The sequence below is a fragment of the Leptopilina heterotoma genome, unplaced genomic scaffold (assembly GCF_015476425.1).
Source record: "Leptopilina heterotoma isolate Lh14 unplaced genomic scaffold, ASM1547642v1 Lhet_217, whole genome shotgun sequence".
Classification (NCBI taxonomy): domain Eukaryota; kingdom Metazoa; phylum Arthropoda; class Insecta; order Hymenoptera; family Figitidae; genus Leptopilina; species Leptopilina heterotoma.
This window is the reverse complement of record NW_025110934.1, coordinates 127,327-142,107: the sequence shown is the minus strand read 5'-3', so window position 1 is coordinate 142,107 and position 14,781 is coordinate 127,327.

Here is a 14,781-nt window from a genome sequence, read left to right as displayed (position 1 = left end):
ATTTTCAGACTTATATCTTCTTTTAGGGGAATTCCCAAGCTTTCATTTGAGATTATTAAAAAGAAAATAAAGACTACCGAACTTGCACAAAATTGCAAAAAACTATTTATTTTAAAAAATTTTTGCAAAAAAATTTTTTTTTTATTATATAAATAAAATATTTTAAAAGTACACAAAAAAACCTTTCTAAAACACTACTTACTTTTTTTAATTGAATACTTTAAGTAGAAACTACAAATGTTTAAAGAATGCATGTTCGAGTTGAAGCTGAAATTTCAACCCCCACCCTTTTGATTGGGGTGGGGGGTTGGACTTGTAAATTGGTGTTGTAACTTTTACCTACTAGGGTAACATATTTCTAAAGTATAAAGGAAATCCAAGTACTTATTTTTATTTTTGGGGCAGTTCAGGAATAATGCCTCATATATCACCTTAAACAACGCATCTTGGTGCATCGGCTCACGGATATGTTGTGAAATCGTTCTTAAATTAACAATATATTCCGAGATTTTTTCTCCCTTAGCCTGCGTACGTGCTTTTAATTCTTCAAACACGTCCTCGTCCTCGACTACTTCCAGATATTCTCTCTTAAAATATTTTAAGAATTGTTTCCAGGAACGAATTTCACTTCTCACTACTCTGAACCACCGACTCGCTGAACCTCGTAAAACGCATGGTACCGCCCTGAGTAAATCCTTATCGCTGATACTATTACACACTCTACAATCATCTAAACGCTCCAAAAATTCTTCGGGGTATTCCTTGTCCAAAGCTGAAAATTTAACCTCCCAGTCGCGTAACGTTCTTATTGTTTTACTACCGTTTCGACTCAGGGTTCCAGCATTAGGCCAGGCTGGCGCCAGGACATTATCCAACTCATCCCCGGACTCATTCTCACTCGTGAACGATTCTACTGGGGATTGATTACCACTTTGACTAAAGGAATTTACCGACAAACGTTGACCTTGACTAGACGGAACCCCATCAGTGACCTTTTTTGCATATTTACTTTTTGAGTCTCGATGGTGGAGTATCATACCCTTGGCTCCTCCGATCCCATTCGTCTTTCTCAGGGGACACACGCGCGTCTTTTCGCTGACCTGCTTTGGTGGGGCTTCATTAGGGCGCTGACCGGGAACACTAGTTTGGCGGGCCGCACGCAGCACTGGGTTATTCACTGTTTTAGGTATCGTTTCCAATTTTTTTTACCGCATGTGACTTGTTGGTCCAATAACTGGTCCCAATTTCCCGCCATCTCTCCTGGTTTCAAAAAAAATTGATTAGGGTCAATACTGGTCGCTCCCATACCGCCACCACCGCTTGGTTCCATTCCAGGGCTTACAATTGGCGCGAATGACACTCGGGCTGTCGACTGCGTTCGACACCACGTACTGGGGACACAAACTGGCACTGAAATTCCCGCCGCAGGTAACGCCCAGGTCACAATTGTTGGTGCTGGACTCGCTGACCTATACATCATTTGTCTCCCCGCGCAAGTGACCGTCGTTACATTTGTGGTCGTCAATAAATGGCCACACGACGCTACCGTTGTTTCCAATGGTCCCGTTGCCAGGTCGCCGCCATGATTCCCCCCTGTGAGCACATCCGACGCCCGCTGAGCATCCCTTACTGTAATGACACTGTCGTTGCTATCTTCCCCGCTTGGCTGTAATTGCCCTAACGCCCGTTGTTCATTGTCAGGTTCGTATGGCAACTTTAATGCCTTCAACAAAAATGTTTTTGTGGCTTCCGCTGCATCGTATTTTTCTAGCCATGGTACTGAAAATTGTTCACCGAACAACATTCGTATTCTCGAACGCAACAACCGTTCGCGCAATTGGATGAAAGGAAATATTGTAAATTATTTATATTGGATAAAAACAAAGCTGGAAGTTGGTTAAATTGGAGAAAAAGAAAAATTGTAAATTGGTTAAATATTGGATAAGAGACAAAATTGGAAATTAGTTAAATTGGATGAAAGACAAAATTGGACATTGATTATATTTGATAGAAGGAAAAATTTGAAAGTTTTTAATAAGGAGAGATTTGTAAATTTGTTGTTATTTTTTGTAAGAGGCAAAATTTGGTAACATTGGATAAAAGGAAATTATAAAATTTATAATTAAATGTATAAAACTTGATGTTAAAATTCTAATGTAATACAGTAAACCCTCGTTAACGCGTACTCGGTTAACACGAATTCTCTCTTAACACGAACAAAAATTGCAGTCCCGGCAGAGATGCATATAAACTGTATAGTCTTCCTCGGTTAACACGAAACCCGGTTAACACGAAATTCGAACAGTTTCAAATATTTTTCCACCCCTTAAAATATTTTTGATAATGTAATAATTCTATTAATCGTTTGATTAATTAGTATGAAAACGTATTGTAACAAATTATTATTATATTTAAAAAATAAAAGAAATATATTTAGCGAGTGATGTCAATTTATTATTAATAATTTAAATTTCTCCGTCCATATAAAATAAACAACATCAATAAAATTTCCTGCGCAGGTATCGAAATTTTATATATAATAAAAATCATAAAATTTATAAAAATGAATTAGACAAATGAAAATAATACACATACACACATAGTCACACATATACACATAATATATAATATTCAAAAGTATGATCGTTTTGTACCTCACAAACGAGACTCATGCTTTAAATTCAATTTAACAATATAAAATTAGTCAAACGACATGGTACTTATCATTCTTCGGTCCCAAATCTCAATGTCCGGATAATTATCCCACACGCTGGTCATTAATAATGATTGGAATCGATGTACATACAGGATGTCTTCAGGGTTCACGAATGCCGATGTCATCGGTTCCGTTTCATATTTTATTCCAAAAGGTGTGGTTGCAATACAAATATGTACAACTTTTTTATGAGATCGAACAGCACCAATTGTCTCAATGATATATTATAAAATAACGGCCACACTTTTCATATAACAAAAAAATAGGAAAACAAAAAATATTAAACTCAAATATATCCTCAATTAATTAAATACAAAATTAGAACTTTATAATTTTATACCTAGCTGTGTCCTCGGCCGGCACATGAAAGCATGGCCCAAAATCCTGCGGTCAGTGCGAGGTATGACAATCAAGTGATCGTTTGATTCATTAACCCCCCCGCACCAACCTCAGACCTCAGATGATTCAGGAAAACCATCGTTATCATATGCCGTGGCACAGCTGGTATAGTGCTCACCTTTATCTATACTCAATTTTATAGAAACAAATCCGATTTCATCAGCGATGGGTAACGTTATAAATAATCTCACATATTTGACAATTCTCTCAGTATTTCCGTAAAATAATACAAGAAATAGTGTTTACATTGCTATAAGTAAAAGAAAACAATCGAATATCGACTTAAACGCAAAATTATTAATTATGGTACTTTATGTTATTTATTATGAATTCCTCGATAACACGAATTAATTTAACACGAACTGCTAATTTTTCGGTCCCTTCAAGTTCGTGTTAACGAGGGTTTACTGTATTACTATTTTTAAAATTATAATTCCTTGATATAAGTAAATTTTATTAAATAAAAGAACAATGTCTGACAAAGGAGAAACTGTTAATTCGACTACTCATGATTTAAGTATTGTTGTCACTGAAGGAGCAATGCTAAATAATGATCATATGTATGAATTTCAAAAGCTATTGGGAAGACAATTAAATTTTTTTATAATATGCAAAATACTTTGTGTTTACAAACAATTGATTTAATAGTTCCAATCGAAAAAGGTAAGCAGCACATTCAAATACTTTTTAGTGGATCTTATAAATCTGGTCATTAGATTTGTACTTATTATGATGGAATGAGCCTTTACATTTTTGATAGTCTTAATAAAAAATGTTTAAATCATGATCAAAGAGATTATTTAATTAGATTATATCCTTTTGAACCACCAGTAGTTTTCACAACTGTTGATCAACAACCAGAATACAGTCTTTCTTATGGAGTATATGCAATAGCATTTGCAACATCGTTGTTTTTTAATATTCTGCCCCACTCTGTCAATTACTATTATTGTAATATGAGAAATCATTTAATGTTAATGTTCGAAAACAATAGTTTATGTAAATTTCCTTCTGAACAACTTTCTAATAATAGATCTTGCATAGCTGTTGTAACGCGGCATTTTATTTGCCGCGTACAAATTAATAATTCTTGTCATTAATTGACTTTTAACCTTTTTCTTATTTACGTCAAATTGAGAATCGACCATTATTTTCTCGTTCCGAGAAATATTTTCTTATTAATCCACTTTTGTTAAATGTATTGTATCAAACCTGTAAAATAGCGAACAGTCAGATCGCTGGTCAACACAATGATAATTAAACAATAGAAGTTGATACTCAATTTATCATTTCATGTCATTGCGAGTTTCGGAATTACCAAACATCGGGATTACTGCCGAGAGATTACTTCGTATTTATTACTGGGAATAAATACCGGTCATACGAAGTGACAGAAAGAGGAAGTCCATCGGCGAGGACATCAGCTGTCATAACACTGGCTGCAGCCATCTTGCTAACCGGACGTCGTCGCGCAGTGCCCCTCGCGGAGACTAAACGAACTTTTATGAACTCTTCTCGACAGTCGGTAATTTACCTAATTACTGACTGGCGCGCATCGATTACCATCGGAAAATCTATGTAAAAAGTGCGCGTGAGACTCACCACGAAGTGGAGATGCGCGTCGACTTCGGCGTCCCCGTCGGCCATTTAATTCATTCTTAATTTGGCGTCGTTTAATGACAGGTCGCAGTAGACCATTTTGAATTAAAATAAAATTAAAAAGTTTAATAAGTTGTGCCTACTTCCCAAGGATGAGCCGAGGAACAATGCGAGGGCGTCGGCGCATCTCCGGTGAGTCTCAAAAGTAATAATGTGTTGTCTCCTGACGAACAATCGATCAAAAATAAACGTGTCAATTTTGTTTGTTTCACGACATTTCTGTAATTTGAACAGGTCCCATCTGGACCTGTAATTTATTATTATTAAATTAAAATTTAAACATTAACTGGTGATTTCTCTTACCCCGCACTCTCCTTGAAAAGATTGAGCTAGCGTAAAATTAATTAAATTTTAGGTTTGAATATTTTTCCATAAAATATCTCTGGCGTTCGGGCATAAATTCAAACCACAAAGTAACGTGTGTTTTTATTTAGTTTGTTGATTCGGAAATAAATAAAAATAAATTCTTGAAATAAAATAACCTCATTTAGAGCAATAAAATTAGTAATAATTTCTCAAATATTAACAACAATAGTAAGACACCCGTTACACTGTGTATGACTGAAATTGCCTTTTATATGAAAAAGATATTCAACTTCAGTATGGAGAATCAAACTTTTCTAAAAACTTTATTAAGAAAGAAATTTCTTTCTCGAGAATAATAAATGAAGGAAATATTGCATCAACAACACTTCAACAAAGTAGGGCTAAATTTCAAAAAAATTATCGTGAGAGGCAAAAATTAAAACGTACAATTGATAACGTAAATTATTAAGTGAAAAACACACTTCAACTAAGAAAAAACTTCAAGTCGAATCAAAAATAGAATATGCTGAGAACCTTGAATTAAAAAATAAAAATAGTGATACAAGTTCTTTGTCAAAAACAAAGAATACTCGATGTCAAAGAAATTATTCTGAAGGAGTAGTAAAGCATCAAATTCAAAATGAGTTGAATGTTGAAAATTATCTAGGTCCGATAAATAATTACTGCACACATTGTGAAGCTAAACATTTTAAAGATGAAAAAGTTACTGGTAAAAAAGTTAGTTTTAATGACTGCTGTAGTCATGGAGGTGTTGTGTTAACTTTAATACAATATCCAGATGAATTAAGGCTTTTGTTAGAAGGGTTTCATAAAAAATCAGATCATTTTAAAAAGAATATAAGGCTGTATAATCATTCTTTTTTTGCATCTTTAAATGCTAATGTAATTAATTTTAATGTCAGAAGAAGAGGACCATTCTGATACAAAATTCAAGGTCAAATTTACTATCAAATTAATAGTGCTTTATATCCGGATAAAGGTGAGGATTAGAGATGCACGACGAGACTCTGTCCTTTCATAAAAGAAAAGAGATGAAAATATAACATTCAATTGTTCTCATTGTTTTTCTCGCGAGATTCTCGGTTTTTCGAGACGAGACTCGCTCGAAGTGCATCTCTAGAGGATCCATGTTTTAGTCAATTATTTATTTATGACCCTGAGGAATCAATCAGATACAGATTACAAAGTAACGAAAATTTGGATGAAGACGGTTTAAAATCTATAGAAAATATTATGAGAAATTCTAATGCATACACAAAATCTCACATGATGATGTCAAAGGTAATTCAAATAGAAGCTGAATTAGCAAGACAAATAATGAAGAAATTCTTGAGTTATAATTATTATTTACGTTGGAAAAAAGCTTTGATAAAAATAGATACAATTCTCAAAGTTTTAATGAAGTTGCTGCAATTTTTAATACAAACTCTGAAGGAGAAATACCAGAATCTTATGAAACGGTTTATAATAAATCTACAAAGGAATTAAAATTGGTTAGTAATTTAGATTCGAATGTTGAACCCTGAATTTATCCTATATTTTATCCACTTGTAAATAAGGGTTATAATATCAATATGATTCGTAGTGATAGTGATTACAGAATTAAAAATCATACTATTTCTAGGTCTGCCTACATTAAATACAAAATTGCTGTAAGAGATAAAGAATTTAATCAATTTTTATATGGAGGTAGATTGTTTCAACAATGGGTGGTTGAAAATGATGTAAAAACAGAAAAAGATAGATTAAGATTTTGTGCAAATAATGAAGCTCAAGTGATGGCTATTGTTGCTCGTCATGGTAGACCAAAATTATTTATCACAATGACGTGTAATCCAAATTGGAAAGAGATACAGGAAAATTTATTCCCCCATCAAACTGCTGCTGATAGACCTGATATAGCAAATAGGGTTTTCGCATTAAAAGTTAAACATCTACTTAAACCTATTGTTGATAATAAATTATTTTGAGAAGTCAAATCTTATGTTTATATTATTGAATTTCAAAAGCGAGAATTGACACACATTCATTTGTTAGTTATATTGAAAGAAAATTCGAAAATATTAACAGGTGAAAGTATTGATAGTTATATTTTTGCATAAATTCCTGATGAAAATATCATTCATATTTTACATAAAATAATAATGCAAAATAATATTCACAAACCTTGTGGAGATTGGTGTTTAATTGATGGGAAATGTACAAAAAAATTCCAATAAGTTACCAAGAAGAAACTACAATTGAAGAAAATTGATATGTTCATTGTCGTCGAAGAAATCATAATAAAGCGTATGAACGACCAAATGGATTTATTGTTGATAATTCTAATGTTGTTCCGTATTGCCCTAAACTTTCAGAAATATTTAATTGGCATATTAATGTAGAAATAGTTTCGAGTATCAAGTCTGTTAAATATTTATATGCCGTAGGCAAATAGAAGAATTCTTCATTTAGCTAAATGCCTAGGCAATTAGCTAAACGGCGCCGAATAGACAAACGAACTTTATTATTACTGTTATTCGTCTATTCGCCTGGAAGGATTAGGCAATTAGCTAACTGGCTAGGCATTTAGCTATTCGACAAACGCAGTTTAGGCAAATAGAAGAAAATGATATATTGAAAAAATATTTTCATTTATTGAAATGATGGAACGTCTTATTTGCATTATTTTCCGTTAAATATGAGCTATAAATTGTAAACAGAAGATTGAAAGAAAATAAGTTTAATATTTTAATAAATATTACACGGAAAAAATAAATTTAGCAGATTTTACAAAACTGTTACCGATGCGGATACAGATTTTTACGAAACTGAGTTTTATAAAATGTAAGGAATGTTTCAAGATAAAGTACAGAACTTTCGTAGTTTATACTGAATATTTTTGAAGTTTATCCGGAAATATTCCTTACATTTTACAAAACTCAGTTTCGTAAAAAGCTGTATCCGCGACTCCGTAACAGTTTCGTAAAATCTGCTAAATTTATTTTTTCCGTGTACAAAAATACACATCGTGATAAATTGTAAACAATAATCGAAACAAAATAAATTTAATAGCTTTATTAAATGTTAGAGAGGAACATGTAAGAACGAAATTTTATTTAGTATAATAATACTTCTCTTACTCTCTAGAGTGTTTCAAGTCAGAAACACTATGCATTTATGCAACTCGCGCTGTCATCAGAGCCAACCTTGTAATAATAAATAAAATAACAAATATTTCAATAAATGAAAATATTTTTTCAATATATCATTTTCTTCTATTTGCCTAAACTGAGTTTGTCGAATAGCTAAATGCCTAGCCAGTTAGCTAATTGCCTAATCCTTCCAGGCGAATAGACGAATAACAGTTATAATGAAGCTCATTTGTCTATTCGGCGCCGTTTAGCTAATTGCCTAGGCATTTAGCTAAATGACGAATTCTTCTATTTGCCTACGACATATATAAATATATTCTCAAAGGGCATGATGATGCATCTATTGTTATCACAAATGCGAATATTGAGATAACTGTTAATCATAATGAAATACATCATTATGAAGAAAATAGATATGTTGGTCCAGTTGAGGCAGTTTGGATAATTCTAAGTAAATCTTTACAGAAAAAGAGTCATAGCGTTAATCGCTTACCCATACATTTGCCAAATGAACAGAATGTTATTATTCGAGAAGAAAAAGATAGCAACGGCATTTCTTTCGATTCAAATACAAAACTTTTTGATTATTTTAAACTTAACCAACAAGATAGTAATGCTCAAAAGTATTATTATTCAGATATACCAGAGCATTATACATGGGTAACAAAATCTCTTGAATGAAAACAAAGAATTCGTAAAGTAAAAGTATAGGGAAAAATGTATTCAGTTAATCCACATCAATTGGAGTTATTTCATCTTAGATTATTGTTGTTTACAGTAAAAGGAGCATCTTCTTTTGAAAGTTTGAGAACAGTTAATGGAGTTGTTCATGAATCTTTTACAACTGCTTGTTTGGCATTAGGACTTGTAGAAGATGATAGTGAGTGGATTAGGACAATCGAAGAAGCTGCATTATGGATGATGCCTCATTCACTTCGCCAATTATTCACAAGAATTTTAATTCAATGTCATCCTGTTCATCCGGATAAACTATATATAGGAACAATTTAAGGGTCAAATGTCAGAAGGTTATTAAAAAATAAACGACATTGAAGCTGAACAAAGAGCTTGTAGAAATATTAAAACAATGTTATTTAAGGAAGGATATAATTTAACTGAATTTCAGGGGTTATTAGATATACAAGATGAAATTTTTACTGAACAAGTTAATGATATAAATATTGCAGAACATATTAACATAGGAGAACAGAATTATGCTAAATTAAATGTAAAACAAAAACTTGTAGTTGATTATGTACTTGATGTCCTAAAGGATTCTTCTTTTGATGGTTCTATGGCAATTGTTAAGAAGTAAAGGAATAAATGATTGCAACATGGCATTTACAGGTATAGCTGCGACTCTGCTTCCTAATGGAAAAACTGTTCATAAAGTTTTAGGCTTACCCGTTCCATTATACAGTGATTCATCTTCAAACATTAAAGTTCAATCTTTAGAAGGCCTCTTTTTTTAAAAATTTTGATGTTTTTATTTGGGATGAAGCACCAATGGCTCCAAAATATGCTTTAGAAACTTTTTTATGAATATTTATACCCAAAGCAAAATAAAAATCCCATTTTCTCTGATTCATTGACTCATATCTCCGTTAGAACAACTCAAAATGATGTTAAACTTCTTATTCGTATTCTTGGAACCATACTGAACAAAGTAAAAAAAATTACAAATCGGTTTAGTAGATTTGGAGAAAAGTGTACCGGAAGTTAAAAAATTGTAAAAAAACATTTTTACAGGAGACACGAAAAAAGAAAAAATACTAAAAACTCTTGGTATTTAAAATCATGTAATCAGATTTTTTCTACTTTTCAGAAAAGGTTTTAAAAAGTCTTGTTCTATTCCTAATTGAGTCTACTTTTAGAAAATCAAATTTAAAAAAATCGATTTTTTTGTCATTTTTTCACTTAGGTGTCCCCTTAACAAAAATTCTGTACTGAGACAATACTGCAAAACAATATTAGCATACCAATACTCCCTCATTATTTTAAACTTATTTACTAAAACATGACATTAATTACTCAATACTAACAATAAAAAGAGTTATCATTTTGAATATAGGTTACCGTTGATTCAATGTTGTCTGTCAGCATTTCGCCTGTACTTGTCAGTATTCTGCAGGGTATATGTCTATTAACTCGTTTTACTATCATGAAATTCTTTGAACTTTAACCAACTATTCTATTTATTAATTGTAGCAGTCTTCTTTATTTTACTTATCGTACGGGTTGGTTGTATTATCATTACGATGCCAAGATAATTATTTAAAAGTTGCAATTAAAATTTTATTATTTCTTATTGCTTATCACAGGTTTACAAATTAACAACTTTTTTTTGTCAATCGAATAAAACATTTTTTTCGAATAGTAGGTGTTTTTTGAGTAAGAAAATCATAGTTTTAATTTTTTCCCCTCGTGCAGTTTTTCTGTCGCTTCAAATTTTGCATTTTCGAGGTTAAACGTCACTTCTACTTACCTGTAGGAAAATTAGCTTATCAAAATATAATAAATGAGGTATCATTAGAAAGGTTATTAAATTACCTTTCGATCCATACGTCACAGAATAAAATTCAATGAAAATTGAGAAAGTTACAGTCGATTAAAGATCAAATTTCATGCCAATTTTGATGATTTTTTGACACTTAAGTAACTTCTACTACTTTTTTCTACATTAAACAGGAAAAAATGTTTTGATTTTAATTTTTTTATTGATAGACTATATGATTACAAAAATTTTAAGCCCTTGTGGACCTCGATTGAATTAAAAATGACAATTCTACACTAAAAATTAAGAAAGTAGTTTTGTTCACTAAATTTAGTGTAGAATTGTCATTTTTAATACAATCGAGGTCCACAAGAGCTTAAAGTTTTTGTAATCATATAGTCTATCAATAAAAAAATTAAAATCAAAACTTTTTTTCCTGTTTAATGTAAAAAAAATAGTAGAAGTTACTTAAGTGTCAAAAAATCATCAAAACTGGCATGAAATTTGATCTTTAATCGACTGTAACTTTCTCAATTTTCATTGAATTTTATTTTGTGACCTATGGATCGAAAGGTAATTAAATAACCTTTCCAATGATACCTCATTTATTATATTTTGATCAGCTAATTTTCCTACTGCTTCTGGTGCATAATACTGATATATAACGGTTATGTACTAGTAACAGGTTACACCCATAAGCTGACATTTGCATAGAATTGTTCCATAACTGTTAAACAAAAGTTAATTCTTCCAACAATATTTCTCTGGAATATGACATCAAATTTTTATGAATATTAAAATAAACATCCTATCATTGGAAAGTACCGTTGAAATAATATAGGAATATTACAAAAAATATTTTGAAAATATTCTATTGACATAAGATGTCTTTAGAAAATAATTAGAATGTATATATGTCGTAGGCAAATAGAAGAATTCGTCATTTAGCTAAATGCCTAGGCAATTAGCTAAACGGCGCCGAATAGACAAATGAGCTTCATTATAACTGTTATTCGTCTATTCGCCTGGAAGGATTAGGCAATTAGCTAACTGGCTAGGCATTTAGCTATTCGACAAACTCAGTTTAGGCAAATAGAAGAAAATGATATATTGAAAAAATATTTTCATTTATTGAAATGATGGAACGTCTTATTTGCATTATTTTCCGTTAAATATGAGCTATAAATTGTAAACAGAAGATTGAAAGAAAATAAGTTTAATATTTTAATAAATATTACACGGAAAAAATAAATTTAGCAGATTTTACAAAACTGTTACGGATGCGGATACAGATTTTTACGAAACTGAGTTTTATAAAATGTAAGGAATGTTTCAGGATAAAGTACAGAACTTTCGTAGTTTGTACTGAATATTTTTGAAGTTTATCCGGAAATATTCCTTACAATTTATAAAACTCAGTTTCGTAAAAAGCTGTATCCGCGACTCCGTAACAGTTTCGTAAAATCTGCTAAATTTATTTTTTCCGTGTACAAAAATACACATCGTGATAAATTGTAAACAATAATCGAAACAAAATAAATTTAATAGCTTTATTAAATGTTAGAGAGGAACATGTAAGAACGAAATTTTATTTAGTATAATAATACTTCTCTTACTCTCTAGAGTGTTTCAAGTCAGGAACACTATGCATTTATGCAACTCGCGCTGTCATCAGAGCCAACCTTGTAATAATAAATAAAATAACAAATATTTCAATAAATGAAAATATTTTTTCAATATATCATTTTCTTCTATTTGCCTAAACTGCGTTTCTCGAATAGCTAAATGCCTAGCCAGTTAGCTAATTGCCTAATCCTTCCAGGCGAATAGACGAATAACAGTAATAATGAAGCTCATTTGTCTATTCGGCGCCGTTTGGCTAATTGCCTAGGCATTTAGCTAAATGACGAATTCTTCTATTTGCCTACGACATATAGATGTCTTGAGGACATATTAAGGATTCAAAAGTAACTGAAAATATTCAAATAATCTTAAAATATTTTGAATTCTAATATATTATATTATTATAAGAACTACTGTACACTTGAGTTGTTTACCTGAAGCTTTAAATGTTTTTTGAAACAAATGTTAAGTAAATGCTACCGTCAGATAGGGTAACTTCGGACGGTTTTCGATGTTTTTTATTAATATTTTTTATAATATAATATCTGGAAGTTTGATGTTCAGAATATATCATCCTTAGGGTCTTGTGTGTTGATATTTCTATTTAACATTTTTTTATTTATCTCTGTTATTTTCTGTGAAGTAAAAAACAAGTGTCCGGAGTTAGCCTTCAAAGGGGGGTAACTTCGGACACCGTATAATTTTTTGTGTAATTTAAAATTATTTTGGATAATTATATTATTTACGTATTTTTGTTTTAACAAGAAACCATTCTAAGGTTCTCAGACTATTTATTATAATTTTTTTAGAAAAACAAAAACTAATTAAATTCAATTAATGGTGCATTTGAAAAATGAACATTTTTAAAATTGAGCCATTTTTAATATAATTTTTCGGACATAAGAATGTAATACAATTTGAGAATATAAACAATATGTATATTTAAAGCTTTTAAACATTTAATAAAAGTAAAGTTTGACTCAATTTACTGTAATCAACGCCAGAAGACGTGTATCTGACCATTACATTTTCTTAAATAAAAATCATTTACGAAATAATTTTCGAATTTAGGTTATTGAAATTAGTGTTAATTTTATGTCAAGACATAGTAGATTAAATTTTAAAAAAGAAATAGCTTTTACCTTACATATGTTCGCTTATACAAATAAGTTTTTTCACAAAGTTCAATAACTTCCTGAAATCTCTTCTAACTAAATTAATTTTTTTCTTAAATTTTTTTGATTATTTTTATTTCTCAACTGTCATATAATGTTCCTTGAATGTTCGGTAAAGCAATAGAAATGCGAAATCCTTATAAAATTTTTTAGGTAGAATGGAAATACAAAATATTTACAGAAATATACGAATGTCCGAAGTTAGCCTCCTGTCCGGAGTTACCCTATTTGACGGTACAGTCGATTGAATTTTTATTTTTAAGCTTTATGGAAAAATCTCTACGACTTTAATAACCTTCGCCCCATATAATTTTTTGGTTTGCTCATTCCACCAAGGGCTATTCGGTGTTACCAACATAATTTTTTTGTGCATTGCAAAATTAATCAAGTTTTTACATTTAATTATTTTAATTTTTTTAAGAAAATGAAAATTTAGTTTAGTGATTTAAAATTTGTAATTAAATTCGTAAAAACTTAAACAGACATTATATTTCCTATTTCTGACTACTCCGAACAGCCCTTAATGGCTTAAAGGTTAAATATTTTACAATGTGTTTAGAAACACAATGTTAGTGATAAAAAATATTAAATTTCAATTAAGGGGCACACCTAGTGTGAGTGACTGAAAAAAACGGTGATTTTTAGGAATTTTTTTCAGGGAAATTATTGCTTCTAATTTTTTTTAAAGTTTTGTACATGTATATTTGTATAAATAGTGAACATTCTGTAGTTTTTTTAAAGAAAAATATCTTTTTTTTTAAAGTTATTCGCTATCTCTTGAGTATCCGAAAAAAAGTTATCCCACTGCTGCAGTGATTGCGGCCTTCTCAGTGACCTAAATCAAAAAAACCAAAAAGATTATTAAACTAGATGACATTTGCCATACAATGACCCTCGGATGTCAAAAAATATTGAATTGCAACAAAATGGCGGAGTTTTGAAAAAAGCTTTTAAATTTCGCTAAAAAAATCCGATGGTTTTTGGCATCCCAAAATCTTATTTTTTATCCAATCAAAAAACTGGAGCCTCATTGTACGGCAAATATCTTCTAGTTTAATAATCTTTTTGGTTTTTTTATTTCAGTCACTCAGAAGGCCGCAATAGCTGCTGCAGTGGGAAAACTGGTTTTTTTGGATATAGCGAATAACTCTTTAAAAAAAATATATTTTTCTTTGAAAAAATTACAAAATGTTTACTATTTATACAAATATACATGTACAAAACTTTTAAAAAAATTAGATGCAATAATTTCCC